General features: G+C 35.6%; 1 long non-coding RNA gene across 2 annotated transcripts in view; it reads right to left on the minus strand.

The window, feature by feature from the left end:
* LOC307149013 overlaps nt 1-6,455 on the minus strand; it is a 32,908-nt gene extending 26,453 nt beyond the window's left edge. For both annotated transcript variants that reach the window (XR_013819514.1, XR_013819515.1), the window contains exon 1: nt 6,317-6,455. This is a non-coding gene — a long non-coding RNA (uncharacterized lncRNA). The remainder of the gene's footprint in view (nt 1-6,316) is intronic.
* Between the last annotated feature and the right edge of the window lie 4,130 nt (nt 6,456-10,585).

Below are 10,585 nucleotides of genomic sequence, written 5' to 3' on the forward strand. Positions count from 1 at the left end.
CTATGTATATATTATTATAGTATTCATTAATATTTTTAATTAGCTTTATTTGTATATTTTCAGTTTCATTTTAGTTTAAATGTAGGTAACATGTGCTTTTGTCATTTTTAATAGTTTTAGTTTTTTAGCTTTAATTTATTTTATTTTATTTCTGTTGTAGTTTGAGTAATTTTTTATACTTCAACTTCAACTTATTTTATTTCAGTTGGTTATGCCAAGGCAACATTTTCACATAATATTCATATTTTATTTGATCTCAATTTCATTTAAATTAAAGAAAACTATTTTAATTTGATTTATAGTATACTGTATATATATATATATATATATATATATGAAGAGTTCAGATGCAAAAGCCTCTAAGTGCCATCTGAAATTTTCTTCTAGAATGATCATTTTTATCAAGCTTGTATATTTAAGTTCAGTAATTTCACTTAAATGACAATTAATAGGTCATTTTCATTGTCATTTAAGTGAAATTACTGAACTTAAAGGGTTAGTTCACCCAAAAATGAAAATTATGTCATTAATGACTCACCCTCATGTCGTTCCAAGCCCGTAAGAACACAGTTTAAGATATTTTAGATTTAGTCCGAGAGCTTTCTGTCCCTCCATTGAAAATGTATGTACGGTATACTGTCCATGTCCAGAAAGGTAATAAAAACATCATTAAAGTAGTCCATGTGACATCAGTGGGTTAGTTAGAGGTTTTTGAAGCATCGAAAATACATTTTGGTCCAAAAATAACAAAAACTACGACTTTATTCAGCATTGTATTCTCTCCCGGGTCTGTTGTCAATCCACATTCACGACGCTGCTGACGTGTTATCTGGTGCGCCCGAGCTTCGTTTACTGTCTTCAAGCTATTCTACATTGTTTGTATTTTGGTATTGCTATATTTTTTTAAATGGTGCGTAAGTGTGCATGTCGTGGATGTCCTAATCGCCACCAGATAACACGTCAGCAGCGTCACTGCGGAGTCGTGAACGTGGATTGACAACAGACCAGGGGTGCGTTTCCCGAAAGCATCGTTGGCCAACTATGGTCGCAAGTTCCGTCGTTACCAATAGAGTTCAATGGACATTGCGATGAACTTGCGACCATAGTTGGCCAACGATGCTTTCGGGAAACGCACCCCAGGAAGAGAATACAATGCTGAATAAAGTCGTAGTTTTTGTTATTTTTGGACCAAAATGTATTTTCGATGCTTCAAAAACCTCTAACTAACCCACTGATGTCACATGGACTACTTTAGATTTATATATATATAAATCTGCACACTACTCAAGTTTGCATCATCACAAAAATATTGTAATGAGGTGTGAGAGGCACTATATATTTTTAATCTTATTTATATTTAAATTTATGGTTGCACTCTTTTGTTTTTGTTTTTTTGCTCTAACTAAATTGCAATTGTATATTTAGTTAAAATTCTCTTGCTGTAACATCAAAACAATTCCAAACTAACTTTCTGGCTATTGAAAGTGACCTTTTCAGAGAAAATTATGAAAACCAAGAGTTTTTCCATTGGAATGATGAATCATTCACAATAAGCGCAGGAATGTCAGTGAATTGGGTGAAGTTTGATGTCATGTTGACGTTCACGTGCCTCCAGAGTAGTGTTTTCAGACCAGTCAGATTTCACTACATCATTTCCTGAACTAATAAAACCACATCTCTGTCATCATCACCCCACCTCAAGACTGAAACACCCCAAACACCCACCGCCATCTGCGTCACACACACACCAGCACGTTTCCCTTCTGCTCTTATAAGACCACACACTCATTTACAGTGTGTGTGTGTGTGTGTATGTGGGCATTTCCTGGACCCAGTTTGGTTCTGTTTAAACAGCATCCTCTGATCTCTCCCGAGGGTCAGTCAACACAGGCACAGTTAAACTCCACGTTGAACACCATGGTTTTACCACGGTTAAGGGCCACTATTAGCTAACAGCTCAGATCAAACCATCAAACTATGTGTGAAAACATGCATAAAGAGCGTCTGTGAATGATGCATGTCAGTGTTGACGTCTACAGTAAATCATGTGTAAAGGTCATGACGTGAAGTGGCATTTTAATCACGGTAAAAACCTAATGCACTTTTGTGTGCCTTACTGATTTCATAAAAACCATTAACAGTAATACGATGGAAAAGGTTGCATTTTATTAATCAATAATCGGTTAACCATTTTTTCTAAATCTTCACAAAATATTCCCCCAAAATGTTATTTTATTACATTTATTAATCGTGGATAAATGCACCCAAAGTAAATCAATTATATATATATAATTTAAAAAGAGCACTTTATAATAATGTGGGAATAATATATATACTTTATAATAATAAAGTACTTTTTAAATCAATATTGTTTTAATAATCTTTTGTTACGTTTTGATGTGTTGATACTAAAATACTATTACTATTACTGATACTATTTGTGCATATTTCGATATTTTTATTTAAAGTTAATATATTTAAAATGTACTTAAATTAACTAAATATTAAATGTTTTTTATTAATTAAATATTTACATTTAATTTTTAAATATGCAAATATTTAAACTTAGTGCTTAAACATTATTGCAGCACATTGCTACAAAACATTCAGCTATAATAAACTTTTTGGCAATTACACTGGTAAATTAATTGTTTATGATGAATATTGATAATAGACAAATATTTATAGATCATTGGCATCATATATAATACTGCCATTACTGCCCATTTATATAAAAAATAAATCAGAAAGATCACATCATGGCTGACAGCAACCTTTAACCTTTATTTTGGCTTAATTCTGACTGGCTGAAATATACAATTAGTGTAATAGCAGTCTGTCCTACTACTACTGTCACCATCACTACTACCCAGCTGACGAAAAATGTTCTAAAAACGGTTAGCTAACGTTCCCATTACGTTATGACAACATTATTTCTGAATGTTCTCAGAACGTTCCAAATGCCCAGTTTCTTAAATGTTTCAAAAGTTTTTCTTTGTTATGTGAACGTTAAGGGAACATTCCATTCTATTATTCTTTAAACATTATAGGAATGTTACTTTTGAATGTTAGCAACATTTAAAAAAAAAAAACGTTAGAAAAAACATTCCATAAATGTTTTTGTGCTAATGTTTTGATAACATTTTTAAAGACCAGATAACTTTGAAGGAAGGTCCTATTAACATTACTGGAAGAAGTTTTGTTCACATGAGAGAACATTGTGAGAACGTTAGCTAAAGTTGTGAGAGTGTTCCCGTTTAACGGTCCTAATACTTTAATAAATCAGAGTCTTCTCCTCCTGAATCATGTGTTCAGCAGTAAACAGCTCAGATCAAACCATCAAAACTATGTGTGAAAACATCCATAAAGAGCGTCTGTGAATGATGCATGTCTGCAGTGATTCCGATATCACAGATTCAAGTATGAGCATGCCTGTGCCTCCAACGACACACTGATACCAATGTGATAAGACATTCCTGAGTCTACCAGAAATCACACACACACATTCACATGTAAATAAACGCTCCGCGATCTTATCTGCAGAATTTCAGAACTGGCTTCCTTCCAGTTTGTGAGCTGGAATTTGAATGGAAATGAAATGCTGAACGCTGAGGATATGTCATCCTCCCTCAGGCATGTGAGGTCACTTCCTGTTTCCTGTAGGATGAGATGCCAGTGTCTTGCTCATGATGGGGGAACCACTTCCTGGGGCCTGGAGGAAGGATGGGAGGATAAGCGGATTGAAATGAAGTTGACAGATATTTCTTGGAGGAAAGCGTCTGCGAATCTCTGACTGAATCAGTTTCTGTCTGAGTGTAAAGCTGATTCAGCGGTGTGATTCACCACACATTTGATTAACGTTTGGGAATCAGGGCTGATGGGAAAATCCCACCAATGTGTGTTACTGTAATGCCCCAGTGTGCCAGATGTGCCAGCAATTTATGACATTTCTTGACACGGATTTGCATATACAACTAACAACTAACTGAAAACAATTCAAACAACTAAACAAATGCTTGTATCTAAAGTGATTTGCAGAACACTTAATAAAGGGACACTTGGAATAATGAACAGTTCAGCCAAAAATGAGTCATACTTAACTCTCTGTTCATTTCAAAACGACATTTTTGGGGAAACTTCCTCTTTTCATAAAATGAAAACCCAAAATATATATATTTATTACATGGCTTGGTTGAATTCTAATGTAGAATGCGGTCTGTTATTTCTTGATGCGAAGTATAACCAGTATAACACACCGTTGCCATGAAAAACAGAGCGTTGCTATGGACGCAGGATTCTAACCGTAGAGACGGAACGGACTATTTTCTTTAGCGGAAGCAATACAATCGTTTTTAAATCAATAAACTCCTTTTTAAATCAATATTTTTATGTCAAATTATTGATTTATTTGGTAGGTAGCCATGTAATAAGCGGGATAATATATATATATATATATATATATATATATTGCTCCCTGGTTTATATATATTTATATATATATATATAAGACAAAAAGCTCTCAATGAATGACAGTTGTTTACTAACTAAACTAACATATACTTTAAGTTTAAATTTTAAATGAAAGTTTATAAGGTGCTTTAGTATTGATCCATCATAAGTGTACTTCTTTAAAGCATGACAAAAGAAGACTTTTTTTTTATTAAAACAATGATTTACAATGTACTTTAAAGTAAAACTTTTAATATGACTATTATAATGTGCACTTAAGTGTACTTAGACATTTCATTAGTATATTATCTGCAAGTATATTAAAAATAGACTTTTAAGATTCGAAAGTACACTACAAGTGCACATTCATAAAAATGTAGGGCACTTAAAGCATCCCAATCTTCATATGTTTTCCTCTATCAGTGACTCTTATCACATTCTCAGTGATCTCCTGTGCGCAACTGTTAAATAACCAGGTCTGATTGAATAACCTCGGTCAAGTATATTTTGGTTGTGTTAAGAGTTCATGTACAATCACATCACATTCAGCATTTCATGTCTCAGATAGCTGGACTCCAGAACCTCACATTCTTCACGTGATTTTAACAGCTTAACTCGAGCGCACTAACTCAAGCAGGATACGTTGAAAGCTGGACACATACGAGGGATGTCTAGATTTTCAAGAAAAGAGTAAACAGACTTGACCTCTGTTTAACAGTTCTGGGTTTCCCAGCATTAACTCTTCACTGAACACTGCCAGATGCGCAAACTGCCTTTCTGTGTGTTGTAAAGGTTTTTAGATGCAGTCCTTCTAGTTTTGGAGTCTGTCTTGTATTATTTTGCTACATCCTCAATATGTGTGTGTGTGTTTGTTTGTGTGTGTGTGTGTGTGTGTGTGTGTGTGTGTGTGTGTGTGTGTGTGTGTGTGTGTGTGTGTGTGTGTGTGTTTAAGAGGATGTGCTGCCCTGTTAAAACTCAGAAGTCTTTTTACTTCCTGCTTTGAAACTTTTTCAGCCATAAAGACAAACAGCACCAGATGTGTCTAGGCAGACACTACATACTGTGTGTGTGTGTGTGTGTGTGTGTGTGTGTGTGTGTGTGTGTGTGTGTGTGTGTGTGTGTGTGTGTGTGTGTGTGTGTGTGTGTGTGTGTGTGTGTGTGTGTGTGTGTGTGTGTGTGTGTGTGTGTGTGTGTGTGTGTAATCCAGTCATGTAAATCCTGTGATTACGCTCCTGATTTATAAATCATGTCGGCTCTTCTTTTGGTTCATTTGCGTGAATGTCTTATGAAATGAAATCATAATCAGATTGTTAAACACACACACACACACACACACACACACACAGATCTGCCTGTGTTTCTACAAGACTGACTGATTTGATACTGTACAGTACAAACTCTTTGGTTTAATATTGAAGCTTGTTTCCCCCAGAGAAAAAAAATAAAAAGGTACCTGTGACTTTTTTCTCAGATTTGCGATTGCAAGTTAATGTCTCACAATTCAGATTTTTTTTACGAGTCTGCAAGTTTATACCTCACATAAACTCACATATAAAATTGTGAGTTTATATCTTGCAATTCTGACTTCTTTTCTTGCAATTGCACATTTATATCACACAATTCTGACTTTTTAAAACTTTTTTATCAGAGGTATGATATAAACTCGCAATTGCAAATGATAAAGTCAGAATTGCAACACAAACTCGCAATTGTGGGGAAAAAAAGTCAGAATTGTGAGATATAAATTACCTTTTTTTATTTTTTTTATTCTGTGGCAGAAACAAGCTTCTTAAGTACAAAGTCAACATGACATCAAAATTCACCCTAATTTGCATCAATATATTTAAAAAATCTGTCATTTACTCACCATCATGCCATTCGAAAGCTGTATGACTTTCTATCTTCTGTCTTATCCTTAGGATTTTAAATAATTGTGCTGGTTGCTCTTTCCCATAAAATTGCAACGAATGGAGTCAGACATGGAATTGCAAAGGATGGAGACTTTCAAGCTCCTAAAAGAAAAGGAAGCAAAACAAAATATAGGCATCATAAATGTGGTTAATACGACTTGTGCATTATACTTCAAGATTTCTAAAATCACAAGCCAAAGTAATTATTCATGTTTCCCATTCATTTTCTCCATAACAATTAAAATAATTCTTCACCCAAACTGCATGAACCAAACCAACCAGCTTTGAGATGAAATTATAAACTTTGATTGTAATTAAAACATTTCAAAACCTGAAAATGATGGATTTACAAGACAAGAAATGATGTGTACTTATTGTATTTTTCCAAAGATGTATAGCAAACAAAATATAAATGATGATACAATAAAACTATTGTCAATGATCCTAAGTGAACATTTGACTGCAAAATATTCAGAAGATATTTGCAAACATATGATTATGAGTATGGTCTATCTCTTCTGAGACTTAGAGTGTTGTTTTTCAATTACTGAACCTTGAATTCACATTTAAAACATTAAAACACAAACATAAAAAAAAAAAATGAATAAAAGTTAAAATTACACAGAGATTCTAACAATCTAGTATTGAAAGGTTTATATGTTTAAAATCTATTTCTCAATGGAGATAATGGGATTAAACTCGTTTTAAAATTTTAGTCAAAAGAGCTATTTAAGAGATAATTTTTACTCAAACAATATCAACATTAATAAAAAAAAAACTAAAGAACTGAATAAGCAGCAAATGTAAGATCTCAGACATTTGGGGAAAAGAAAAGCGAGTCCAAGTGGTGAATGAGGAAAACAGGCCTGTGGAGGGTTTCTGTGATGGAGGAGGGGAAAGAGGGGTTATTGAGGGCGAGGGATGATGGGGGGGTGAAAAATGGGTCACGCCGTCGTACACGCTAACCGAAACACAGCGCTATGGCAACCTGACAGCAGCAGAAGATCAGTGAAAACCTGAAACTGGAACAGAATAATAATGAGATGAAGAAGTCTGGGAAAGAGAGAGCGCTTCCCTCTCGACAGAGGTTTTCTGACAGTGTGTGTGTGTGTGTGTGTGTGTTTAAGAGAAAGATTGTTTGTAAGCTTCTAAATAGACTCTCTCTCTAAAACAACAGTGCAGTAAACCAATAATGGATTCAAAAGACACTGCATGTGCTGTCTCCACACACACACACACACTTCAAATGGTTTAAAACTGAAATGTAAAACAGAAACGAATCTTATCAAAAATACAGAGATTAAAAATAATCAATTTAAAGACTGACCCTGAAAATTGACCAGACTGACACAGAAACATTGGCTCAATAGTGGGCGTTTGAGGACGGGACTATCTGATTGTTCAGCCAATGGAGGATGCTACTAATTTTTGGACATTTCTGGTCACAAAAAGTCTATTTTTTTAATTTTCTGTAAATTCATGTGTCTTGACGATATTGTGCGAATGCTGGTCTATTGTAATCTAAACCCATTCTTAAACGGCTCACAAAAAAACTAAAACTATAATCTGTGACTTTACATCAGTCAGACGGTCAGAATATATAGTATATTTCCTTTTCTTGTTATTATTTGCTTTATTGTGCCAATATTATATGTAAACACACGCTAAAGTACTTTGAATTTGACTGAGAGAGAGAGAGATGTGAGATAGTGAGAGATTATGGCACTGTTATGGCCGAGGTGGGTGTGACTGTAAAGCAGTTGCGCTTTCGGCTGTCAGTCTGCAAAACTCACTCAAACACACACTTTCAGTTTTGCCATAGGCATAACTGTAAGAGAACATCATCAGACGTGATATGTGAAAATTATGAAAGTTATATATTCAACCAAACATGTGACTGACTTCACCCAATATTTAACTGAGTCTGCAGATCTCAAGGGGATTAATCAAATAAATAAGTGCAAAAACACACACAATCTAATATACTTTTGCAGCCAATACAGCATCAGTTCATCGTGGGAATGGCAGATACAAGTCCTTTAGTGTGGCCAGAGGGATTTTAAGAGATTTTGGCCCGGTCACGATGTGATGCTGGTGGAGGAAAATGCTTTCTGACTCGCTCCTTCACACTCCAATGTCCAAAACCTTTTCAGATCTGGTGACTGTACAAGCTATGGCAGATGTTCAACTTCACTTCCATGTTCATCAAACCATTCGGTCACAAGTCTTGCTGTGTGTGTTGGTGATACATTGACTGATACAAGGCACCTTCTTCAGAGTATGTTTTTGAAGCATTAGATGCACGTGGTCCTCCAGAACGGTTCGGTAGTCCTTGGCAGTAATGCCCACATCAAACACAATAGTTCCCTAGTTGCAGGTTGAAATTGAGGTTTATATATAATCTGAAAGCTGAATAAATAAGATTTAGCGCATATATAGGCGTAAAACCTCCGATATATATATATATATAAACATAACGACATTTGGGTGTTGAGAAATTTGACCCATCCAGTCGCCGTGAGATAATAAGGTGGAGGTGTGAAAGATACCTTACTGTTCAAAAGTTTGTGACAGTAGTGATAGATTTATTTTTGTTTTTGGTGGAACTAATACAGTTTTGTAACTAAATCTATTCTTTAATTTTAGACATGACAAATGTTGACAGATTCTTCCCACTCAAGCATGACTACAAGAAGCTCATAAATATAACATACATATATATGTATATATATATATGTGTGTGTGTGTCAAAATGTGCTGAAAATATTTTGATAGTTGCCTCAGAATTTTTGGAACCCTTTGCATATTACTTAAAGAATTTGAGTGAAGTGTTTGTGATAGACAGTAGATGTAGATGATTAGACTGCAGTTGGCACACTGACCCACTAACACTACAGCTCTACACTACACACATCTATACTACAGCTGTTTCTCTCTCTCTCTCTCTCTCTCGCGCACACACACACACACACACACACATTAAGTTTCCATGTTATATGAGGACTTTCCATAGACATAATGTTTTTTATACTCTACAAACTGTCTCTTCTAGCCCCTAAACCTATACATCACAGAAAACTTTATGCATTTATACATTTTCAAAAAACACCATCTAATATGATTTATAAGCGGTTTTGGAGGAAGGACAAGGATTTCGGATATTATCACACACACTCCATTTCTCTCTCTAAAGTGTCTGCCCCTCCCCCTCCATCTATTCTAATTCCAACTCTTTTCTTAAGAAAAGTCCACACACACACACACACACACACACACACACACACACACACACACACACACACACACACACACACACACACACACACACACACCTTCTTGTAGTCATGCTTGAGTGGGAAGAATCTGTCAACATTTGCCATGTCTAAAATTAAAGAATAGATTTAGTTACAAAAATAAATCTATCACTACTGTCACAAACATTTGAACAGTAAGGTATCTTTCACACTTTCACCTCCTTATTATCTCACGGCGACTGGATGGGTCAGATTTCTCAACACCCAAATGTCGTTGTGTTTTTATGTTCCATGTAAGTTCCAGTCTTTTTCTACAAAATTTCCATGTAAGTTTCAGGAACATGCTGCTCTTTCTTGAGGATTTTGTTCCACCTCCACCCCCTCAGTTTCCCTGTCGACCCAGCAGGCCACGGGGTGAATTACCCAGCAGCCCCGGGGGCTCATTTCCCTGTGTGCAGACGCTGTTGTGCTGAATGACAGCAGGGATCTTTGGGTGGCGAACACATTCCACTCATACCGGAGGCGGGGGGTCAGGGGCGCTGAGTGTCATCATCACTGCAGTGGGCGGGGCATCAGAACCATGTGGCATTCCAGCGCTTCTGTTCCGGGGTCAGACGGACTGTCTGTGCCACAATATCGATTAGCACAGACAATTATTTTGTTTCCCACAGACAAAAAAAGTGCATGCATAATAAAGCATTTACAGTAGAAGTACAGTACTTAATATGTGTTTTTTGTTAGGTGTCATATTTGATACATCCAGCATTTATGGCTCATTAAGTATGATATAGTGAGAGTATGGATCTCACACTTCAGGAGGCCCAAAATGAGCCAAAATATGCAATTTGGTGTAGTTTCTGATATTTATATGGCCAAAAAGTAAGATGAAATTCTGACTGCTTGTAATGTAAATCAATGAGATCTTTATAACCGTTTAGCAGACTACCTATATAAAATGCATATAAATATCAG

This window comes from Squalius cephalus, assembly GCF_949319135.1.
Source record: "Squalius cephalus genome assembly, chromosome: 21".
In the NCBI taxonomy this organism is placed as follows: domain Eukaryota; kingdom Metazoa; phylum Chordata; class Actinopteri; order Cypriniformes; family Leuciscidae; genus Squalius; species Squalius cephalus.